The sequence below is a fragment of the Phaseolus vulgaris genome, chromosome 2, assembly GCF_051622355.1.
Source record: "Phaseolus vulgaris cultivar YP4 chromosome 2, ASM5162235v1, whole genome shotgun sequence".
Taxonomy (NCBI): Eukaryota; Viridiplantae; Streptophyta; class Magnoliopsida; order Fabales; family Fabaceae; genus Phaseolus; species Phaseolus vulgaris.
This window is the reverse complement of record NC_143499.1, coordinates 26,434,148-26,443,528: the sequence shown is the minus strand read 5'-3', so window position 1 is coordinate 26,443,528 and position 9,381 is coordinate 26,434,148. Positions and strand designations below refer to the sequence as shown.

At 45.5% G+C, this 9,381-nt stretch overlaps 1 pseudogene; it reads right to left on the bottom strand.

Annotated features, from left to right (window-relative positions):
• Positions 1-8,715: 8,715 nt before the first annotated feature.
• Positions 8,716-8,821, bottom strand: LOC137813184 (small nucleolar RNA R71; annotated as a pseudogene).
• Between the last annotated feature and the right edge of the window lie 560 nt (positions 8,822-9,381).

Here is a 9,381-nt window from a genome sequence, read left to right as displayed (position 1 = left end):
TCAACGCCCGGATACGGGACGGTACACAAGCCCCCCAGTCTTAAGCCGAAGACTTGTCTTCAGCGCAAAGACTAAAGCCTCGCCCACGCCGTCCACGTGCCCTCCTGATGACGTGTCATTCTCTGCTGACTCAACAATTCTTCAAATTACTGACGTGACACTTTCTGAACCACAGGGGCTGATTGGACATCCCCAGAAATGGAAAAATAATGTCCTTTGAGTCTGCGCTTAATCGCGTGCCACGTGGCTCATCGTGCGGTCATCTTTAAGAACCTCTTGCGCTCCCCCTGAGCGCTTAATCTTGCAACACGTGGCATCATCACACGGTTATCATTTGTTGCCCCTCGCGCTTCTCGTAACGTTTAAGTTACCAACCCCGCGCTTGCCACTACTGTTACATCCACTTTCTCTGCCCTTTCTCACTGTTCATCTTCTCTAAATCCCTTCTCTTGCGACCCATGTTCGTTCGTGCTTCCGCTCTCCACGCCCTTCATCCCCCAAAGGTACGGTTTTTTCCCTCCTTGATGATTCTCTTTACTGTATGAACTGCTTGGGACTGTCCATATTACCGCATTTCTCTGGATATTGTTTGTGTTCTTCTTCGTTCCTCTCGTTTCCCTTCGTTCTCGTGTGGGTAGGGCGCTCCTAGGGTCCTTCCATTTTTTCCCTTTTCTTCTCCCAAACCCCTTTTCTCTGAACCCTTTCTTTTTCTTTTGATCTTCAGCTTTGGCATTGATGGTGAAAACTAAGACCGTCGCGCCTCCCCCGCTCCCCAAGTCTTATTATAAGGGCGAATACGACTGGGCTCCCGACGAACTTCTGGATGAATGTTCCCTCCTGAACTCTGTTGAGGACGTGGAGGCCCACAGGGGGGACCCTGCGCTTTATAATTTCAACGCTTTCCACAAAAATCACGACTCCCAAGTCCTGGTAAGCCGGGTGCGACCTGGGATGCCCGTTTGTGCGGACTCACGGGATACTGGGGGATGCCCCTTCTTCTTCCTCTATCAAATGGTGCTCAAGAGGGTGGGCCTGCGTCTGCCCCTCACTTCTTTTGAAAAAGAGCTACTTACAGAGATAAACACTGCTCCCGCCCAGCTCCACCCCAACAGTTGGGCTTTCGTGAGGGGGTTCCAAATTCTCTGCGGCTATTTAGGTGTTCCCTCTTCTGTGGACGTTTTTCTTCACTTCTTCGAGGTAAAGAAACAGGGGAAGAGCCTATGGATGAGCTTTTCTGGCATCGCCGGGCGCATCATTCTTACGCTCTTCCAAAATTCGTTCAAAGGATGGAAGGGGAAATTCTTCAAGGTGCGTGCGACCAAGCGCGATCCTACCATCCTAGAGGGCTTTCCCCTATACTGGACGGATAAGCCCATAACCATGAAGCCCCTGGCTTTGGATGAGCTTGCCCCCTCCGACCGGGATGTGTGCAAAGCCTTGGCGGGACTGGGGATAGTCTTCGATACCGCTAAACTCATCGCGAACGAATTCAATGCCCATGGGCTTTCTACCTACTTCGGTATCTGCCCTTGATTGTTTATGATACATGAGTTGTTGTGGTTATCTGCGTGTGTTTGGCCATAGAATTTTCCCTCTGCTTCATCTGAACCAACCTTTACCCTACTATTTTTTGCTGTTGCAGGTTCAGTGATGACTTCCTCGAGACGGCTGGCTCTTGCCAAATTTTTTAAGAAGGCAAAATCTACCAAGGAAGGTGGGGACGTCGTAGCCTCCGACGTGCCCACCGTTGCTTCCCTGCCGATCTCTCCACCATCTGCCTCTCCTTCTCCCATTGCTGCGGTTCCGTTAGCCATGGCGTCAACCCCTGCCTCAGCGCGTCCTAACAAAGGGAAAAGGGTGTTGATAGTAGACTCCGACAGCGAAGGCTCGGGTTCTGCTCTGGTTCCTCATAAGAGGAGGGCTACGGGTCTCATCGCCTCACCCGCCGCGCCCCCCGGCGATGGGAACTCTCTCAGGGATGATCCTCCCAGTGCCACCTCACCTCCGCCTCCGCCAGTCCACGAGGAGCGAGAGGAAAGGATTGACTTGATTCCCCCACCTTCGCCGCTGCCGCATCGTGACGTAGCTGAAGCGTCGGGCTCCGCCCCTCCTGTATCAGTCCCTGGCTCGACTTCGCGCAAACCCCGAATTCCTCGCTCCATTCATAGGGAGTTGACGCAGGGCTTCACCGAAGGGATGACGCCAACTGATCCTCAAAAGGGGGGAGGTATGCCTTACTACATGGGGGCCTTCCTGGCGGTGGCAATCGAGTGGCGCACTCAGGCTCGAAATGCTATCAAAGGGAGGGAGGTTCTTCGCAAGCTGAGGCAAGAGGTGGTGGCGTTGAAGGAGGAGAAGCAGAACTGGGGACTCAAGGAGGAAGCTTCCCAATCTCTGCTAAGACTGGCCCATGAGGGCAGGGAAGGAGCTGTGGCGTACGCGCGAGAACTGGAACAGGCGCATGCCGCTCAACTAGCCCAACTCACCTCCTATCAAATCCAAAACATTGGCCTCCAGGAGGCGGCTCTCACATCCGAGGCGCAGCGGAAAAAACTTGATGAGTTGGATGCTGCTTGGGGGCAGAAGCTGGGTGAAAAAGAAGACGCCTTGACTGCTAAGGTTGAAGCTTTGAGCCTTCTACAGGCCGAGGCTAATAAGCTCCGGGTGGAGAAGGAATTTCTGGAGAAGCAATTGACATCCAAGGATTCCAGGATTACCGAACTAGAGGGGGAGGTCCAAGAACTGACTGGGGAGATGGCGGGGGCGTTTCAGGAAGGTTTCCAAGAGGCTCTGGCCCAGGCGTCCTGCGAGAACGCGGGCATCAATATTTCGAGCTGCGACCCCACTCACCATGTCGTCGACGGGAAGGTCGTGCCCATGGACTTGGAAGACTGAACCGCTGTCTCTCACCCGCCACCTTCAGCTTCACGCTTAACTGCTTTACACCTTACCTTCGTTTTTGATTTTATCTGTTAAAACTTGTAATTCTTTGAACTATCCGTACTCTTGTTACTGATTTGGGGCGTTCGTATGATTGCCTTTATGTCTTTGCCATATACAATTCTGCTTGTGCGATCTCATTCTCATCTTTTACCTTCGCGCGCTTCGATTATTTTATCTGTGTTCTGCCTATTTCTTTCACTTCGTTAGATGGCCTTGTATGCCCGGGAGAGGTCACACGCCAATCCTCACGCCCATGGAGAGGCTCACTTAGTGACGCCGTATCGTCCACGGGATGTCTCTGATACCGAAAGGTCCTTTCCTTGATCCTTAACGCCCGGTGCCCACGCCTAAGGAGAGGCCTGCTACAGCAGCACCGTATCGTCCCCGGGTGTCTAAAACGCCGAGTGCTCTGGGGGGGGGGGGTCTGTTCCCTCCATGGTCTTTCCTTCCCATAGGTGTCGGGGAATGCCCTGCCAGCGATTCGCTGGCGTTTGGCGGTCTTATCTCCCTCCACAGTCTTTCCTACCTGTGGGTATCGGGGAGGCGGCGCCAGTTGGTATTTGGGTTTGCGACGCCAGTGACGTCTCACGCTGGCGTCCCCCTTCACGTCCTTTCAGGCGACGCCTCGGGCGTTACCTTTACTTCGACATTGACTTTGATCCTTGCCTTGGTCGACGCCTGATGACAGCGAAGAGCTCAAGGTTTTGCCTGTGCCATCCACGTGGCGCTTCTTGTATGGCTGATGGGACGTTCTGTCATTCGACTTTATCCACGTGGCGCTGCTTGTATGGTTGATGGGGCATTCAGTCATTCCATTAAGTTCTGACTCCTGCTGTGCTCCCTTGCACTCTAGGGGAGCACAGTATGTGGAGACGAACGGGCCTTCGCGAGGAGGCATGACGACGACATCGATGTGCTCCCTTGCACTCTAGGGGAGCCAGTATGTGGAGACGAACGGGCCAACGAAGGGGTCCCTTTCTTTTACTTTTACCAGGTGGTGTTCAAGACCATCGGAGTGCGCTTACCCTTCTCCTGGTTCGAGAAGGAACTGCTGACGGAGATCAACGTTGCTCCGGCCCAGTTATACCCCAACAGCTGGGCCTTTGTCAAAGCCTTCGACATTCTCTTCGGGTTTCTGGGTTGTGCACCCTCGGTTGACCTCTTTCTTCACTTCTTTGAGGTGAAGAGGCAGAGACACAACCTCTGGGTAACTCTCAGCAATGTACCTGGGAGAGTTCTCTTCACACCCTTCCAAAGCTCGTTCACCGGGTGGAAAGGCCGGTTCTTCAAGATCTGCCGTACTGATCTTGTTCCCGACGCTCTGGATGGGTTTCCGCTGTACTGGGTGAGAGAGGAGAAGGTCCTCAAAGCCAAACCCCTCAAGAAGCTGGCTCCAAGTGATCAAATAGCTTGCCGGATTCTTGCTGAGGCGGGAGGTTTTGACTCTGCCACGGTGATCAGCCTGGAGTTCAACGCTGGGACTCTCGAGAAGTACATATGTAAGACCCACTGCCTTAGAAAACTCGGCCTTCATTGCTTTCTGTACGTGCATGTCTTGCTTCATGGTGTCTCTAACACATCTTCTCCCTTGGTGCAGGTTCGAAGATAAACCAAGAAAAGAGGACACGACTTACTCGAGCTCTGCAGGCTGGGAAAGGGGCTTCGCCTTCCTCCAGTGATAACTCTGATGACCACTGAGGAATGGCTTGTTCGTGTTTTTGCATGATTTGTAGCGTTTGCTCCGTTTGTACTTGTATTGAACATTGCTTGTAACAACAACTTTTCAATATCATACTTGATTTTTTGCAACGCCACTTTACTTTGCATATGCTTCATGCACTGCGCACTTTCCTTTCGTCCAGTTCTTCCAACGTTGCATACCTTCATTTGGGCGACGCCTTCTTTCTGGGCGACGCCTTCTTTCTGGGCGACGCCATGACCTAGGCGACGCCTTCTTTCTTGGCGACGCCATGACATAGGCAGCGCATCACATTACTTCAAACAGAGAAAGATAAAGGCTGAAAACCAAGGCACTTCTTTTTCTCAAACTGGTTTTTCCTTTTATTAGGGTGACCTCATTAAAAAACCCCCAAGGGGGAAAAAGAGCGTCCCCTTCAACTAAATTGTTACATACTACTTACATAAGTCAACTGAAATAAAATTTTAAGTTGGCTGCATTCCAACTGCGCGGGATGGGGCCTCCATCTAAAGTCTCCAGGTTGTACGAACCGTTGCCCTTAGCCTCAGTAACTCTAAAGGGCCCGGTCCACTTGGGAGACAACTTATTCTCCAACTCGTATGGGTGAGCTTTCCTCATCACTAGGTCGCCAACCTGAAACTGTCGCGGCTTTACCTTAGAGCTATATTGCCGCTCTACTCTTCTCTTCATCGCTTCAGCTTTTATTCTAGCTTCTTCCCTGGCTTCTTCTAGCAGATCCAGGTTAACCCGCCTCTCTTCATTGGACTCCTCCACCACAAAGTTTTGAAAACGTGGCGAGCTTTCATGTATTTCTACTGGAATCATCGCGTCCGACCCGTACACCAAACTGAAAGGCGTCTCCATTGTAGAGGATTGGGGCGTGGTGTGATATGCCCATACAATCCTTGGCACCTCTTCCGCCCACGCCCCTTTGGCTTTCTCTAACCTTCTTTTTAACCCCCTCAGCAGAACTCTGTTTGCCGACTCTACTTGTCCATTGGTCTGGGGGTGTTCAACCGATGCGAACACTTGTTTGATTCCTACTTCAGCACACAGATTTCTCAACTGCTGACTGGCAAACTGGGTCCCATTGTCAGATATCAGGCGCCTAGGTACGCCAAAGCGACACACAATGTTTCTCCACACGAAATGTTGTACCTTATGCGCAGTGATCTGTGCCACGGGCTCCACCTCTATCCACTTAGTGAAGTATTCGATGGCGACGATCAGATACTTCATCTGCCTGATTGCCAGTGGGAAAGGGCCCAGGATGTCAATTCCCCATGTATGGAAAGGCCACGGGCTGTATATGGACCGCAACTCTTCTGGCGGCGCCTTGTGCCAGTCGGCGTGCTTTTGGCATTGCCTACACCGTTGGGCGTGACGTGCGCAGTCCTCTTTCACTGTTGGCCAGAAGAAGCCTGCGCGTATTACCTTGAAGGCTAAGGATCTTCCCCCTACGTGGCTTCTGCAGATGCCTTCGTGTAGCTCCGCCATTATCCTGGTGCACTCATCGCCACTGACGCATGTTAGGATAGGGTGAGTGAAACCATGCCTGAACAGCACCCCATCCACCAAAGTATATCTTGCAGCATTTCTTTTGACTTTTTTACCCTCTTCAGGGTCCACTGGAAGAGCCCCATCCGCCAGGTATCGCTTATAGGGCGTCATCCAGGTGTCTCCCTTGGACAAAACACATACCTGCATCTGCTCTTCCTCAGGCACACCCGCGTACATGTTGATGCGGGGCGCCCTCTGCGTATCTTGGGTCAAAGAGGAATGACTCCTCGGCCTTCCCCTTGATGTATAAATCTGGAGGACATCCACCCTGTTCTCTTCCACGAATCGACGCGGAGCTTTGAGGGTCTCTGATAAGTGTCTAATTTCAGTAATATTTCATATTAAAATATAGGCACTTATGAGAATTTATTGCTAATTTACATATAAAATAATCCCTAATTTATGAATTTATACCTTTTTACATTTTTTATGATCTTTATTTGAATAAGAGTATTTTATTCCCAAATTTGGTGTTAATTGCAGATTTCTAAGGAAGATTGGAGATTTGGATTAAAGATGAATGATTTGAGCTAAAAAGATAAAGATAGAAGGTCCCAGAATGGAAAAGATGCAAAGAAAGATTGGGCCTTTTTTATGTTTTATCATTTAGCCCATTAGCGCGACACAATAAACAACCTAACCCTAGAAAACTAGGATAAATAGAGAGCTAGAGGCTCAACCTTAGGGTGCCAGATTGAGAGGAAAACACCATAGAGTGAATTGTAACCCAATTGGGAGAATGGAAGGTGCTAGAAGTATGCGTGGCTAATTCTACCCTCTGGGATTGGGAGTAATCTGCTCAAACTCTTATGTATTGAGGTGATATTTTATATATTAATATTCAGTTCTTGATTGATTATTGGTATTGTTGTTTTACTTTTAATTTTCCGTGACAAATTGAGAATCTTAAATCTGTCTGGGAGGTATTTTTAGGGTTCGGACCTAAACAACAATACTTAACATATTTGAGTGCTAGGAATAGACTTGAAATGTTAATTGCTATTAAACGTCTGAGCTTCGTTCTAAGTTGTTCTTATAATTATGCGAGGGATCGATAGTTAGGGGACATTCTTAAGGATTTTATATGCGAGGAATCGATATAAATGATTTTTATACGGGCATCAATTTCAATCAAAGAACTTAATATTGACATGCTAATCAAAATACTTGAGAAAGATGAAACTAATCCTTATTTTTCCAATTGAAACAACTAATTCTTTGTTTGTTTTCTTATTGATCAGTGCCAACACAATTAATTCAAAACTCTTTTAATTGTTCTGTTTTTATATTTAGCAATTATTGTACTCTGATAATTCACTGTTCCTTGTGGGATCGATATCCGTCCTTAGAGACAATTATTACTTTTGACAAACGCGGTGCACTTGCCGTAAAAAGTCATCAAGTTTTTGGCGCCGTTGCCGAGGAACATGTTTGATTTGTTGAGTATAATTTCCTAAATATTGTAAATATTTTAATTGTTTTGATTTGTTTTGATTTTGTTTATTTTATTTCATTATAGATTTTATTTTATTTTAATTTACAGATTTTCTGTTTTAAAAAAAAAATTGTTTTTATTTTTTTTCTTTACGTTATTTATGTTAGTTGGTTTTTATTTTTATTTTGATTTTAATTTTGTTTTGTTTTCTTAAATTTTTTTTTTCTTATAGATTTAGTTTACGTAGTTTATTTGTAGGTAGTTTTATTTAGGTTTACGTAGTTTTTATTTATTTGTTTTAATTAATTATTTTTACGTAAGTTAGTTAGAAATTTTGTTAGTTGTTTACGATTATACTTTTCAGTTTTATTCTTGTTTAGCTTTATTTTATTTTATTTTTTTATTTTATTCCTCATATTTATTTTTTATTTTTATGTACGTTATTTTTTGTTTTTAAGTGTTTTCTTTTATTCTGTTTTTAGTTTTGGTTTTATCTGTATATTTTTTTTTTTAATATTTTTTTTATTTTTCTCTTAACGTCATTTTAGTGTTTTATTTTTGTTTTTGTTTTATTTTTATTTTATTTTGCAGATTTTTTTTTATTTTATTTTACTTTTTCTTTAAAGAAAAAAATACTCTGTTTTTTTTTTTTTTTTTTTTACTAATATGTTTTAGGAAGAAAGCAACATGGCAGAAGAACAAGCACCACCTACTAAGAGGACACTTGGAGATTGTGTCATGTACCAAGGACCAATGCATTATTCTAGTATCGCAATACCTGCTACCGCTAAGGCCTTGAAAATAAATCCTAATTTTCTCACTCTCATCATTACTCATCAATTCAAAGCAATGGATCATGAGGATCCATGTTCACATTTGTCTACATTTTATGAATTGGTGGGAACAATGGGCTTTCAATCAAGTGATCTTGAAAATGCTTATATGCGTTTGTTTTCTTTGTCATTGGCAGGAAAGGCTAAGGATTGGCTCAGATCACTTCCAAATCAGAGTCTCACTAGTTGGAAGGAGGTAGAGGAAAAATTTCTGCAAAGATTTTTTCCAATTTCTCGCTACATCAAAGCAAAGTCTGAAATTTCTGTGTTCAGACAAGGAGTAGATGAATCATTCTGTGAGACATGGGAAAGATTTAAAATGTTACTTAGAAAATGCCCAAATCATGGGTTTGAAGATATTGCTCAACTGAGCATATTTTTCACCGGTCTCAGATCTAACACAAAGATGCTCCTAGATGCTGCAGCTGGTGGCACAATGATGGCTCTTGATGTAGAACAAGCGACAAGGATTATTGTTGCATTGGTGTAAACTGATTATCAAGCCCAACATGATATACAAAATACTCAGAAGGAAGGGTCGTTAGAAAATGCACTCTTGGCTCAAAATAAAATTCTGACACAGCAGATTGGGCAACTAACCGCACAAATGGCTAAATTGCCCCAACAGTTATATGTTGTGCATTCATCTCAAAGCCAGAGTCAATCAATCATGTGTGATTTTTGTGGAGGTGATCATCCTAATGGTCACTGTTCTTATCTGAACAATTCATCTGAAATTGAGGATTCATCCATGCTTGAAAGAATGAGTAAAGTTGAAGAAGCCCTAACAAAGCTTGTGATAATGGAAGAAAATAGCATGACAACGATCAGGAATATAGAGATCCAAATGGGAAAAGTGGCTAAACAATTTGAAGAAATACAAAGTGGTCAGTTTTTAGTTGACAACCAAA